General features: G+C 40.7%; 1 long non-coding RNA gene across 1 annotated transcript; it reads right to left on the reverse strand.

The window, feature by feature from the left end:
- Positions 1–1190: 1190 nt before the first annotated feature.
- Positions 1191–3133, reverse strand: LOC105501781. The gene is made up of 3 exons (XR_001000238.1): positions 3006–3133; positions 2252–2347; positions 1191–1308 (listed from the first exon to the last, which is right to left on the reverse strand). It is a non-coding gene; the product is annotated as an uncharacterized LOC105501781 (long non-coding RNA).
- Between the last annotated feature and the right edge of the window lie 12937 nt (positions 3134–16070).

Here is a 16070-nt window from a genome sequence, read left to right on the forward strand (position 1 = left end):
ACAGCTGCATCTTGTGGCATATAACATTGAAAACTTATTTCATGGATGGATATCCTTGACCAATATTTCTGATTCCAGAATTAAAGCCACAGGCAACCCGAATCCCAGCTTTCCATGATTTCTGTGCCCTCCTACAAATGATAAGTTTATTTATTATGAAAGATCTTTAGCTGATAACAATTTACCATCAGCTACATCAGATTTATCATTAGACGTTTATGCCCTTTGTCGAGTCCCAATGGTTTTGTCTTCTGTGCCTCCCTTTACCTGCTATAAATTCAGGAAAGTGTTGTACTGTCTGAAATATTAGAATTCTGCCATATTGCTCCTTGGTACAGAGCTACCTCAATGACTTACCAGAATTTCCAGAATTCAAAGAAGAATTTGCTATATACCAAGGTAAATGAGACCTTGGCAAGCTTTCTAGATAGTGGTAATGGCATCTGGCTTGCCCTGGATGGTCCTAGTTGTAGATCAATGAATTATTTTCATGCTTCCTCTTCACTCTCAAAAGTGTCTCTGGGCCAGGCATGGTAGCTTATGCCTGTGATCCCAGCACTTCGGGAGGTCGAGGTGGGTGCATCACCTGAGGTCAGGAGTTTGAGACAAGCCTGACCAACATGGTAAAACCCCATCTCTACTAAAAATACAAAAATTAGCTGGACGTGGTGGCGGGCGCCTGTAGTCCCAGCTACTCAGGAGGCTGAGGCAGGAGAATCGCTAGAACCCGGGAGGTGGAGGTTGCAGTGAGCTGCGATCACATCACTGCACTCTGGCCTGGGCAACAGTGAGACTCGATCTCAAAAAAAAAAAGTGTCTCCGTTTAGTTCATAAATTATATGATCACTCTATTAATCCCCCCACTAAGCTTTTTACATCATAGGACTGCCTTCTGTGGATGGAACTTCCATTTTTTTAAATTTCTGCAGTGTCCCATTAAGTGGATTAAATAAGAGCCTTTGATTTGTTAAAGGAAGACACACGAGACATCACAAACCTCTCTTTATTTTTGGCATCCCGCTTTCCGAACATAACACAAACCAAAATAAGCCCATACCCCCAGATGTTACCATCATGAATCGTGCCGACATGACATAGCTGCTTTCCATGGGGAAAATGTAAACCATCAAAAAAAAAAAAAAAAAAGACTAAAATTTAAATTACACAGTAAGAAGTGTTCAACATTTACAGCCCTAGACCATTTACTGAATTTAATTGAAAACCAGCTTAAATTTCAAAAACAGCAACAACAATCCAGGCTGCCTTTTTTTATTACACGTTGGATTGCTCCTTGTCTCTTTGCTTCATCTATATCAGGTCAAAAAAAGAAAAGAAAAAGAAAAAATGATAATACAACCTTGGAATCGTGTGAAGTTATAACAATATTTTCAGCCCAGCAATTTCAGCCCAATTTTCAGCAGTAATGTTTCATTAGAATCAAACATTTCCTAGATGGTTTAAAAACACAATGAAAATCTGGCACTTTGGGAGCTGATGTGAATACAGCTTTAACTTCTTATTTTCAAAGAAAAATGAGATTTAACACTAAAAAACTAAACCGATGCCCCTGAAGGTTCTTCTCTTAAAAAAGAAAGGAAGCTCAGCCTGCTGTACACATTAAATAATTCAAATCAATGATCCTTTTAAGCCTTTAGCAATGCATGAACCAATAGGGAGAAGCAATCTAATACTTCATGCATTTAGGGGATTGCAGTAGAAAGACTGCTAGTCTGCTTCTGCTTTTATAAATGCAAATGTATGCAGAGCAGACAGATTGGGATCTGTACAATTTAGCAATGATCGAAACTTGTAATTTTTGAAAATGGGACAGATGTCCAGACTAGTTATATTAAGATGCTTCTTATTGAAGAAGAAACCAAACCAAACAAACAATTCAATGCCACCTCCTCTTTTAACTGGAAACAAATAAACAAAGGCATCACAAATCAGAATAAGTTATATATCATCTTGTTTCTTTCATGGATTGTTCAAGTTGAGAGGCAGCTTAGGGTAGTGGAATAAACATTTCCAGCATGTATCACTGCATTACTCATCTTTCCGTCCCTAAAACACAGGAATGAAGGGAAATGTTTCCCCATTCAAGGACCAGGGGTGGGCTTAAGTCTAACTTCCAGAGCAGCCAGGTCCCTGATTCTGTGGACTATGCTCTCCTTGAGCCATAGAGAGGAAGGCAGGTCAGAGTCAGGACAGTCAATAAATATGTGCAGAATGAAAGCCTTTGTTTACTCACTGAAACTTGTTGAGTGTACATCATCTTTCCACGTTTGTAATATCACAGCTCCAGAGGTTTATGTGATGATGGCGAGTGCCTAGAATGTGCCACAAACTGGGGAAATAAAGGTGAAAACACAGCATTTACTCTCAGAACCCACAGTCTGGTGGGAAAGACACACAAGTAAACGTATGATTAAGGTGAGTGCTAGCGGCTGGGGATGGTGGCTCACACCTGTAATCCCAGCACTTTGGGAGACTGAGGTGGGCAAATCGCCTGAGTCCAGGAGTTCAAGACCAGCCTGGGCAACACGATGAAACCCCATCTCTACAAAAATTACAAAAAATTAACTGGGCATGGTGGCACGCGCCTGTGGTCCCAGCTACTCAGGAGGCTGAGGTGGGAGGATTGCTTGAGTCTGGGAGGTAGAGGTTGCAGTGAGCTGAGATGGTGCCACTGCACTCCAGCCTGGGTGATAGAGTTAAGACTCTGCTCAAAAATAAATAAATAAATAAATAAATAATAAATAAATGTACAAAGGCACGCAGAGAGGCAGCTAGAAGAGTGGGAGGCACTGAGTTATAGGAATTCAATCGAATCTTCATTAGGAATGTCTCTGTGTGGGGCCTGGTGTGGGGCACAAGGGATGGAGTCCCTGTAGGTGCCAGGAGTTCAGGAAGGGGAATGACACCCAGCTGTGCTTCAGAACAATCACTCTGGAGGCCATCGGAGGAGGATGGTGGGGTTACAGCCTAGAGGCCAGGAGGCTTACCGTGGGCAGAACCGACACAGCGAGGGGCTGGCGAAAAAGAATGCCTGCTTATCAGAGAGACTCCAGCCAGCTTTCCCACAATGCAGCTGCTGCTTCACTTTCAGTCAGCGCCGACGGTTCCGGAGTTCATCCTTTCACTGAGCTAAATCCACCTCACTCTTACTGCCATTTGCTGGCCTAGATATGCACTCTGGAGAAATTCAGAAATGACAGCTCCTCAAACAGTGGGTTGTGTTCATGCTTGATTGCCATCAGCAACATCTAGATAAAATATTTATATTTCTCTAACAAACAAAAAAGCAGACATAAGGCATGCATTCCAAAACCTCCCTGGATTTCCCACTCTCAACATTCAAGGCAAGGACGTGAGGTCTTCCTAAAGAGGCTCAAAAGAAGATAGTTTAAAAAATTCTTCCTTAAAAAAATAAAGCCTCAGCTTTATCGATGTTTTCTGGATTTGGGAAGCTTTCACTTAATGAATTACCCCTCTTCTTTCTTCCCAAACTCAATAAATAAGGGGAAAGTGTTGCTCCATTCAAGAAAAATAGGATTTTGCAGCTGGGCGTGGTGGTTCACGCCTGTAATCCCAGGACTTTGAGAGGCCAAGGCAGGCGGATCACTTGAGGCCAGGAGTTCGAGACCAGCCTGGCCAACATGGTGAAACCTCATCTCCACTAAAAATATGAAAATTAGCTGGGTGTGGTGGTGGGCACCTATAATCCCAGCTACTCGAGAGGCAGAGGCAGGAGAGTTGCTTGAACCCGGGAGGCGGAGTTAAGCAAGCCGAGATCACGCCATTGCACTCCAGCCTGGGCAACAGAGCAAGACTCTGTTTCCAAAAAAAAAGAAGAAAGAAAGAAAGAAAAAGAGAGAGAGAGAGAGAGAAAGAAAGAAGAAAGAAAGAAAGAAAGAAAGAAAGAAAGAAAGAAAGAAAGAAAGAAAGAAAGAAAGAAGAAAGAAAAGAGAAAGAAAACTAGTGTTTTGCTATTCCAAAGACACCTAGAGCTCTGCTGAATGTCCAGTGTTTTCCATCAGTGAGGGACAGAAAAGCAGGGGGGTCAGCTGCTAATCATGACCTCTGTCCTCTGCTTTTTCACCTTAGAAGACCCACCTCCTGCAGGTACCCTGAGAGGTCTGCAATTCTAAGAAGTTTCCTGGATTTCTATTTACAACCTTAGAAAGGACCCTTCAGCCCAGACTGCATTACCAGAGCAAGATGGTGAACCACTGTGGTCCCTGGTCGGCCAGAACTCTGCCCATGTGGTAATGAGGCTTTTCTAGTCATGAAGCCCAGGGACTAATATTGCTACTAGATTTTGATCAGGAAAATATAATTTAAATTTTTTTATTATGAAAGTTGGCAAACATAAAGAAGATTGAAGAGGAAAGTGAACTTACATATTAACTTCCTTCAGGTTCAGCATTACCAACATCTTGCCACACTTCATTTATCCTTTGCTTTCTTTTTAACTTATTTTTTTTAAAGACAGGGTTTCACTCTGTCACCCAGGCTGGAGTGCAGTGGCGCAATCACAGCTCACTGCAGCCTTGAACTCCTAGGCTTAATTAAGTGATCCTCCCAACTCAGCCTCCCAAATGCTGGGATTATAGGCATGAGTCACAGCGCCCGGCCTTCTTCCTTCCTTCTTTCTCTTACCTTCTCTTCCATCTTTGCCTCTTTCTTTTCCCCTTTCTTCCCCTTCCTTCCCTTTCTTCCTCCCTCCTTTCTGTCCTTACTGTAGTATTTTAAAGTAAATCTCTTACATCATATTCTATGCTTATATTTCAGAGTATGTAACTCTAAAAAATAAAATTGTTCTTATAGAACTACAATACCGCTATCATACCTGACCAAATTAATACTTGTCTAACATCATCTAATACCCAGTTCCCAAGAAAGTTTTAAAATCGTGAGGCTTGAAATTTCTATGGCCTCTCCAGGGAAAGGCCATGCTACAGACAGCCTTAACAGATTCACGATTGGGGAATTCTTCTAGATACTCAGCTGAATTTTCACCCTATGACTGCATATTGTACCCCTGTGTATCACATTAAATAATTAATCCCTCTTTTTAAAGTTTACACATTTCAGATATTTGTATACATTTAGCTGGTCTCTCTTTCATCTTGGCTTAGCTGAGCTATACATATTTAATTCTTTTAATATTTCTTATAAATCAATCCCGTCAGCCCGTTAATCATTTTGGAGCTTTTCTTTGAACCTCCTCCAGCTAGTTTCTATAAGCCTAGTAATGAGTAGCCCAGAACCAGACGCAGCATTCCAAGAGCAGTCTCACCCAAATCAAATCGCTCCCCACTTCTCCAAGTGCTCAATCCCAAACCACGAACGCCTTATTTTCTGCCTCATTTTAACAGAAACAAATGCCTTGTTTTCTGATTTTATTCTTGGTTATCTTTTGGCATCGCAGCCTGTGTCTCATCCCTCCCACTAAACATCTGTGCCTCAGAGCACCTTTCTCCAGATGTGATGTAAACAGCACTGGCGGAACCCAAAGCGTATACAGCTCTGCCACTCCAGCTGCGTGACGCTTGGCAAAACACCTATTCCTCAACACCACTTCAAGTTCTTCACTTAAATAACAAATAAAGACAGATCCTACCTACTTTATAGGATTGGTGGAGGGACAAATAAGATGATGTAAATGAATGGGGTCTACTGGCCAGACGTGGTGGCTCATGCCTGTAATCCCAGCATTTTGGGAGGCTGAAGTGAGCAGATTGCTTGAGCTCAGGAGTTTGAGACCAGCCTGGGCAACAAGGTAACCTCACCTCTACAAAAAATTATTAAAAAATTAGCTGGGTGTGGTGGTGCACACCTCAGCTACTCAGGAGGCTGAGTGAGAGGATCACTTGAGCCCAGGGTGTTGAGACTGCAGTGAGCCACGATCGCACCACTGCACTCCAGCCTGGGCAGCATAGTAAGACCCTGTCTCAAACCAAAAAAAAGCGAAGGGAATGTTTACTAACTTTAATGCTCTCTCTCTCTGTGTAGACAGATATATCGACTTAGTCAATTTTTGTACACTTACATGCAAAAGGTGAACATCTATATTCTTTAAAGACATCAATAGCCTATTTCACCATTTCATAATCATTGCTGTCAGAAAATTGTTTCAGCTCAATTCTTCTTACCAAAACAATAGCTTATAAAGCATCTTTGAAATGTATAATTTGAATCCATAAATCATGAAAATTTTAGATTTACCTTTCTCCTCTTGGATATAAATCAGGCATGTGGCATTTGCTTCTGTTTACTGACTACTTACTAGGTTCTAACAATTAGACTAAACACTATCTGAATGACCTAACTCAGGCTTCATATGAAGTAGACATTATTAATAATCCCACTTTATAAATGAGTAGAGCGGGGCTTAGAGAAGTTCGTTAACTTGCCTAAGGTTAATAGCTGATGATGACCAGTAGGGCCAGGAAAATCTACAACATGAGAGCCCATGCTGTCAACCACAGGCATGACTTAGTATTTCAAACACTAACTGGGAACCCCTAACTATAGAGTAGCTTCAAAAGGCCTCCTATTTGCCAAGCACGTGGAGAGAAGTGAAAAGGCATTGTCCTTTTCAGGAGGCTCATTGTTTGGCTGGTGAGGGACTCACAGCTGTTAAAAAAGGAACAAGCATAGTGGGAGTCATTATCATAGACAACGGTACCAACTAGGCAAGGCCTAAGAAAATGCTGCTCTTACACCAAAACTCAGATTCATTGTTTTTAAGAAAAATCATTTGATGACTACGGCTAGTCATTTTTCCCCTCTAATTCCATGGCTCTGGATTATCTAATAAATTACCAAATACCATCAATTTTCCTTTAAACTGTCCGTTCAAACATCCATTATCTGGTGATACTGTAGTTTGGTATTTATTGCCTCAATCCTGCATTACTGCACCAGACTCAGTTCTTACTGGGCTCTCTGCATCTCGTTTCTACCTATTCAGTTTTTGGCACATGTCACTACCAGATTAATCTTCTTAAAATAAACCTTCCATACGAGCCAGTCCCTTCACTGTGCTTTACTCAATCCTGGCTTTCAAGGGTCTAAATGACGTAATCCCAAATGATGCAAATCCTCCTCTCCATCCAGACCAGTCTGCTCTTTACTGACTGTGTTCATCTTGTACACCGTCATTTGTGCTGGAACTATTCTCCCCTCCTCAACTGCTCTCCTCTCTTAACCCTTTGAAAATTAAATACTGTTCAAGGCTCAACTCAAGGTCTTTCTCTTCTATCCTGACCACCCCTCCTCTGTTTTCAGTAGGAGATCAGCGGATGTTTGCAGAAATGAATTACTGCTCTATCAGTAGCACTTTTTGGCAATATCATTCACTGATATGTATATGTATGTATTGTCTTGCACCTCACTGCTACTTACCTTTTTCTTTTTTTTTTTGAGACAGAGTCTTGCTCTGTCGTCCAGGCTGGAGTACAGTGGCACGATCTTGGCTCACTGCAAGCTCCACATCCTGGGTTCACACCATTCTCCTGCCTCAGCCTCCCGAGTGGCTGGGACTACAGGCACCCGCCACCACGCCCGGCTAATTTTTTGTATTTTTAGTAGAGACGGGGTTTCACTGTGTTAACCAGGATGGCCTTGATCTCCTGACCTTGTGATCCACCCGCCTTGGCCTCCCAAAGTGCTGGGATTACAGGTGTGAGCCACCGCGCCCGGGCGCTACTTACCTTCTTATAGGTACACTTCTTGAGTTCCCATCAAATGGAAGTTTCTTAAAGGCCCAGACTACATCTTTTGTATGGCGTGCATTCTTTCCCTGCACAGTAGGCACTTGTGAATATTTGAAAACTAACATATTTGATATAAAAGAAAATCACCTAGTTGTTACCTTTAGATTATATTGCCAATTCTGTGAGCCAAAAGAATATTAATGACTTAAGATATCTGGCCTCTAAGTCCTGTCCTTAATAATGTAATAATTTGGGGTTAGGAGAGTTTACTTTTCCATACCCCAATTTTCTCATTTATAAAGTAAGAATTTAAAAGTCAGATAATTCAGAGCACCTGAATACATGAATGGGGATTTATTAAATGCTTTGCCATTAGTCAACACCTTGACAGATGATTTTCTAAGAATATAAAATTCAACACAACATTATGGTATCACAAGTCAGTTTATGTGTCTTAACTAGATACAGAATGTTCCATTTCTAACAAAAGTAAGTGGAGAAAATAAACTCAAAACAAGTTTCCACTTAGGTATATAAAGTTTCAACTGAATCCATAAAAGCAGGTGTATTAGATATGGTTCTGCAGATAAACAGAAGGATACATTGTGTGTGTGAGAGAGAGATTTATTATTAGATAGGAGGCTGAGAAGTCCCACAATCTGCCATGGACAAGGTGGAGACCCAGGAATCCAGGTCTGAAGGCCTGAGAACCAGGAGTGCCAAGGGCAGGATAGATGTCTCAGCTCAAGCAGAGAGGGGGTAATTTCAACCTTCCCCTGCCTCCTGTTCTATTCAAGTCCTCAACAGACTGGATGATGCCTACCCCTACTAGGGAGGGCCCTCTGCTTTACTTAGTTTACCAATTCAAATGCAAATCTCTTCCGGAGACACCCTCACAGACACACCCAGAAATACTGTTTAATTAGATATCTGGACATCCCATGGCCCAGTAAGTTGACACAGAAAATTAACCATTCCAGCAGCTAAAAAGAGAACAGCTGAGGCCTGGCGCAGTGGCTCATGCCTGTAATCCCAGCACTTTGGGAGGCTGAGGCAGATCACGAGATCAGGAGTTTGAGACCAGCCTGACCAAAATGGTGAAACCCCATCTCTACTAAAAATACAAAAATTAGCCGGGCAGGAGGTGGGTGCCAGTAATCCCAGCTACTCGTGAAGCTGAGGCAGGTGAATCACTTGAACCCAGGAGGCAGAGGTTGCAGTGAGCCAAGATCATGCCACTGCACTCCAGTCTGGGCAAAAGAGCAAGACTCCATCTAAAAAAAAAGAAAAAAGAAGAAAACAGCTGAAATTGTAATGAATTCTTAAAGTCCAGGAGTAGCAGCTGAGAAACAAAGCGATCACCAGACACAAGAGAAGTCCATACTTGCTTCCTTGCTCTTCTCCAAGAGTCTCTACTAGGTGCTCACAAAAAAGATTGGGGCAGGGCAGGAGAACTGAGAGACTGTACGAGGCACAAAGGCAGAGAATTCCCTCATACATGAGCCCTGCTCTTACGTGAAAGTCGTAAGTTGCTGGGGGAGAGGCCCAAGAAAAGATGCACTGCCTTTGGTAGAAGGGTGAAAGCAAGAGCTGTCTGCCACTCGAGGAAGGACAGAAAATGAGCTCAGCTCAGGATATTGCAATGATACAAAGCAGAGAGCTGCCACTACTGGGGAAGGGGCCAAATTACTGAGAAATCACTGGATTCCATCCACCCCTGGAGTCTAGGAGCTCAGGGCCCAAGACCGAGGCCGGAGGATGAAAACTAAAAAACACCCTCTTACTCCATGATGAGCTATAACAAGCAACAGTTGATCACCAGGGAAGGTCAAAAAGAGCATGGGTCAGATTCCTTCTGTGGCACAGATACGAAACTTGCTGAAATCTGAGCATGGGGGGAAACACTAAGGAAAAACCCTTCCACAATTCAGGCCTCACATGAAGCACAAAGCAGCAGCAGCCCACTCCTGCAGCGACTGGAAGTCTGGTGCACTGTAAGTATAGCATCAACAAATCCAAACCTAGTTCAGCCACTGACTAGACTGCCCCAATCTCCCTCCACACTGATGACTGGACACAAAAAATGTGCCTATTTCTGGATAGAAGTACGACTTATCTAAGCTAATTTTAAAGACAATATTTGGCATACAATCAAGAAATACAAAACCCACAGACAAGAATGAAGAAAAGCTGTTAACAGACTCACAAAGCTATTAACAGACTTAGATTTGAATGTCAGAACTGTCAGACAAGGAATTGAAAGTAACTATGACTAATATGTTAAAGAAGTTCATGGAAAAGGTAGACAAAATGCATCAAAAGGTAAAAAATGTCAGCAGAGCTGGGCGCAGTGGCTCGTGCCGGTAATCCCAGCACTTGGGGAGGCTAAGTCAGGTGGATCACCTGAGGTAAGGAGTTCAAGACGAGCCTGGCCAACATGGTGAAACCCTGTTTCTACTAAAAATATACAAAAATTAGCCAGCCACAGTGGTGGGCACCTGTAATCCCAACTACTCAGGAGGATGAGGCAGGAGAATCACTTGAACCCAGGGGGCGGAGGTTGCAGTGAGCTGAGATCCTGCGACTATACTCCAGCCTAAGTGACAGAGCAAGACTCCATCTCAAAAAAAAAAAAAAAAAAAGTGAGTAAAGAGATGGAAACCAGAACACAGAGTTAAATGAAAATGCTAGAAATAAAAAACATGATGTTAAAGACAAAGAATTTCTTCAACAGGCGTTGAGCACACTAGACATGGCTGAGAAAAGAATCAGTGAACTTGAAGATAGGTCAACTGAAATTATCCAAAATGAAAGACAAAAAGTAAGAAAGCAGAGCATCCAAGTGCCGTGAACAAATAAAATGGTTAAATATACCTGTAACTTGAGTCCCAGAAGGAAAAGAGGATGAGGAGAGCATGGAGTAGGATAAATATTTGAAGAAATGATGGCTAAAAATTTTCCAAAATTAACTTTTTAAACTATGATTTTATTTTTCTTTTTTTGCAGCCCACTTGAGGAGACAGACCAAAACTGATTAAAAAAAGAAAAAAACGATCAAAGAAATTAAGAGGCCCCCAAAAGGATAAATACAAAGAAAATTACTCTAGACACATCAAACTGCTAAAAATTAAAGACAATGAAAAAATCCTGAAGGCAGCCAGAGAAACTATACAAGCCAGAAGATAACTGAGTGACTTCATTAAAGTGCTGAAGAAAAAAGAAGTTATCCAACATGGATTTATATACCCAGCAAAAGTATATTTCAAAAACGAAACACTTTTTCAGACAAATAAAAACTGACATAATTCATTGCTATTAGACATGTACTACAAAAAATATTAAAGGAAATTATTTAGAAAGAAGAAATATGATACCAGAATGAAATTTGATTTTACATAAAGAAAGAAGAAAGGGCACCAGAATGTGAATAAATAAATGTAATAGATATTGTTAAGATTTTTAACCTCGTTAGAAGGTAACTGACAGTGTAAAGCAAGGGCTGGCAAGCTAGAGCATGAGGATAAATATAGTTACATTGGTACACAGCCACACACATTCATTTATGTGTATTTTGTTTCCCTTTTTTTTTTTTTTTTTTTTGAGACAGAGTCTCACTCTGTTGCCCAGGCTGGAGTGCAGTGGCACAGTCTCGGCTCACTGTAACTTCCCCCTCCCGGGTTCAAGAGATTCTCCTGCCTCAGCCTCCCAAGTAGCTAGGACTACAGGCATGCGTCACCATACCTGGCTAATTTTTGTATTTTTAGTAGAGACAGGGTTTTGCCATGCTGGCCAAGCTGGTCTCGAATTCCTGACCTCAAGTGATCCATCCACCTCATGCTCCCAAAGTGTTGGGATTACAGTCCTCATTTATGTGTATTTTCTATGGCTGCTTTCATGCTATAATGACAGAGGTGAGTAGTTGCAACAGAAACCCTATGGTCTGAAAAGCCTAAAATATTTACAGGCATACCTCATCTTATTGCACTTCACTTGACTGAACTTCCTAGATACTGTGTTTTTTATAAACTGAAAGCATATGGCAAACTTGCATGGAGCAAGTCTATCAACACCAATTTTTTCCAACAGCATGTGCTCACTTTGTTTCTGTGTCACACTTTGCTAATTCTCAAACTATTTCAAACTTTCTCCCATGATTATTATATCTGTTATGGTGATCTGTGATCAGTGATATTTGCTATAACTATTGTAATTGTTTGGGGGCATCAAAAACCATACCTATATAAGACAGCAAACAATTTATTAGTGTTATGTGTGTTCTGACTGCTCCACTGACCAGCCATTCCCCCACCTCTCTCCCTCTCCTCAGATCTCCCTATTCTGAGACACAACAGTATTGAAATTAGGCCAATTAATAACTGTACTATGGCTTCTATGTGCTCAAACAAAAAGAAGTGCACCTCTCATTTTATTTTGAGACAGGGTCTTGCTCTATCATCCAGGATGGAGTGCAGTGGTGTGATCTCTACAACCTCCACCTCCTGGGTTCAAGCAATCCTCCTGCCTTGGCCTCTTAATGTGTTGGAATTATAGGCGTATGCCACTGTGCCTGGCCTACATCTCTCATTTTAAATTGAAAGCTAGAAATGATTAAGCTTAGTGAGGAAGGCATGTCAAAAGCCAAGGTAGTCTGAAAACTAGGCCTCTTGCACCAGTCAGCCAAGTTGTAAATGCAAAGAAATATATCTTGAAGCAAATTAAAATTGCTACTCCAGTGAACACACAAATAATAAGAAAGTAAAACAGCCGTATTGCTGATATGGATAAAGTTTTAGTGGTCTGGATAGAAGATTGAACCAGCCACAACATTCCCTGAAGCCAATGTCTAATCCAAAGCAAGTCCCTAACTATCCTCAATTCTATGAAGGCTGAGAGAGGCAAGGAAACTACAGAAGAAAAGTTGGAAGCTAGCAGAGGTTGGTTCATGAGGTACGAGGAAAGATGCCACTCCATTACATAAGAGTACAAGGTGAAGTAGCAAATGCTGATGTAGAAGCTGCACAAGTTATCCGAGATCTAGATAGTATCATTGATGAAGGTGGCTACACTAAACAACAGATTTTCAGTGTAGATGAAACAGCCTTACACTGGAAGAAGATGCCATCTAGGACTTTTGTAACCAGAGAGGAGAAGTCAATGCCTGGCTTCAAAGCTTCAAAAAATAGGCTGACTCTCTTATGGGGGCTAATACAGCCAGTGATTTAAATTGATGCCAATGTTCATTTACCATTCTGAAAATCCTAAGTCCCTTAAGAATTATGCTACATCTACTCTGCCTGTGCTCTATAAATGAAACTACAAAGTTTAGATGACAGCACATCTGTTTACACAATGGTGGACCAAATATTTTAAGCCCATTGTTGAGACTTACTGCTAAGAAAAATAATTCCTTTCAAAGTATTACTGCTCACTGGCAATACACCTGGTCACCCAAGAGCTCTGATGGACATGTACAAAAAGACTGTTGCTTTCATGCCTGCTAACACAACATCTATTTTGCAGAAAATGGATCAAGGAGTAATTTCAACTTTCAAGCCTTATTATTGAAGAAATACATTTCATAAGGCTATAACTGGCATCGAAAGTGGGTCCTTGGGATAGATGGATCTGGACTAAGTAAATTGAAACCCTTTTGGAAAGGATTCACCATTCTAGGTGCCATTAAGGACATTCATGATTCGTGGGAGATCAAAACATAAATATTAACAGGAATTTGAAAGAAGTTGATTCCAACCCTCATGGATGACTTGGAGAGGTTCAAGACTTCAATGGAGGAAGGAACCACAGATGTGGTAGAAATAGCAAGAGAACTAGAATTAAAAGTGAAGTGAGGCCTGAAGACATGACTGTATTGCTGCAATCTCATGATAAAACTTGAACAGATGAGGAATTTCTTCTTATGGATGAGCAAAGATTCCATCTCATTTCTTGAGATGGAATCTACTGCTGGTGAAGACACTGTGAAAATGGTTGAAATGACAACAATGGACTTAGAATATTATATAAACTTAGGTTGTTAAAGCAGAGCAGGGTTTGAAAGGACTGACTCCAATTTTCAAAGAAGTTCTACTGTGCATAAAATGCTATCAAAAAGCATCACACACTATAGAGAAATCTTTCGTGAAAGGAAGAGTCAACTGATGTTGCAATCTTCACTGTTGTTTTAAGAAACTGCCACAGCCACCGTAAGCTTCAGCACCTGACTCCCGATCAGTCATCAGTTAGAAAAGACCTTCCACCAGCAAAAAGATTATGACTCACTGAATGCTCAAATGACTGTTAGCATTTTTTAGTAATAAAGCATTTTAAAATTAAGGTACTTTTTTTTTTTAGACATAACACTATTGCACACTTAATAGACTACAGTGTCGTATAAGCAAAACTTTTATATGCACTGGGAAGCCAAAAGACTTGTGTGACTCACTTTATTGTGATATCCACTTCTTGCATATTTGTATTATTGTGGTGGTCTGGAACCAAACCCACAATATCTCTAAGGTATGCCTGTACTAGCTAGCCCTTTACAGAAAATGTTTGCTGACCCCAGCCAACAGCAGTAAGGTAAAAACAAACAACAACAAACCCAATGTATTATAGGGTTTGTAACATGTAAAATTATATGTATAAAAACAATAGCAGGCTGGGCGCGGTGCCTCAAGCCTGTAATCCCAGCACTTTGGGAGGCCCAGACGGGCGGATCACGAGGTCAGGAGATAGAGACCATCCTGCCTAACCCGGTGAAACTCCGTCTCTACTAAAAAATACAAAAAACTAGCCGGGCGAGGTGGCGGGTGCCTGTAGTCCCAGCTACTCAGGAGGCTGAGGCAGGAGAATGGCGTAAACCTGGGAGGCAGAGCTGGCAGTGAGCTGAGATCTGGCCACTGCACTCCAGCCTGGGGGACAGAGTGAGACTCCATCTCAAAAAACAAAACAAAACAAAACAAAACAAAACAAAACAAAAACAATAGCATACAAATTAGGAGACAGAAATGAAAATATACTATTGTAAGGTTTCTACATTACACATGAGGTTGTAAAATATTATTTGATGGTAATCTGTGATAAGTTAAATATGTATATTATAAATCCTATATAAAACAGAAAAAATTCTTCAGAGGTATAACTAAAAAGCCAATAGATACAATGAAATACAAAAAAAGTATTCAGTACTAAAGAAAATGGTCAAAGATGAAAAAAGAACAATGAAAAGATGGCTCACATATAAAACAAGTGAAAAGATGGTATAGCAAATCAAACCATGTCTATAATTACATTAAATGTAAATGGCCTAAACATTCCAACGAGAAGATTGAGATTATCAGATTAAATAATAAATTAAGACCCAGACATATGCTGCCTGTAAGACACCGACTTTAAGCATAAGGAAACGTAACATCTAAAAGTAAAAAAAAAAAAAAAAAAAAAAAAAAAAAAAAAAAAAAAAAGGAAAAATATATACCATAAAAACACTAATTTTAAAAAGCCAGAGTGGTTATGTTAATAGCAGACACATCCAGAAAAATATTTAGAAAAAGAAATACTATCAGGAATGAATACAGACATTCATAATGATAGATCAGTCTATCAATAAGACATTACAATTTTACATGTATATGCCCCTAATAATAAAGCTCTCATAGAAATATAGCAAAAAAAGGTGATAGAACTGAAAGGGCTGGGTGCGGTGGCTCATGCCTGTAATCCTAGCATTTGGGGAGGTTGAGGCAGGCAGATCACTTGAGGTCAGTTCGATACCAGCCTGGACAACATGGTGAAACCCTGTCTCTACTAAAATACAAAAATTAGCTGGACTTGGTGGCTGGCACCTGTAATCTCAGCTACTTGGGAGGCTGAGGCAGGAGAATCGCTTGAACCCAGGAGGAGGAGGAAGTTGCAGTGAGCCGAGATCACACCACTGCATTCCAGCCTGGGGAAGAGAGTGAGCCTCCCTCTCAGAAAAAAAAAAAAAAAAGAACTGAAGAAGTCCAACATTGTAATTGGAGATTGCAGGTCTCGTCTCACTGTAACTGATAGGCAAAGTAAACCAAAAACAGAAAACAAAACAAAGCAAAACAAACCCCCCATTAAGGCTACGGAAGACCTGAATAACACAAGCAACAAGCTCGACCTAATTGATATTTACAGAATGACCCACCCAACAACCATGAAAGCACATTCTTAACAAATGTACATGGAACAAATTCCAAGGTAGACCAATTCTGAATCATGAAACAAGTCTTAACAAATTTATAAGAATGGAAATCACACATTTTATGTTCATGTATTTTATATTCTCTCACTGTAATGAAATTAAACATCAACTAGAGA

This window comes from Colobus angolensis, unplaced genomic scaffold (assembly GCF_000951035.1).
Source record: "Colobus angolensis palliatus isolate OR3802 unplaced genomic scaffold, Cang.pa_1.0 Scaffold75, whole genome shotgun sequence".
In the NCBI taxonomy this organism is placed as follows: Eukaryota; Metazoa; Chordata; class Mammalia; order Primates; family Cercopithecidae; genus Colobus; species Colobus angolensis.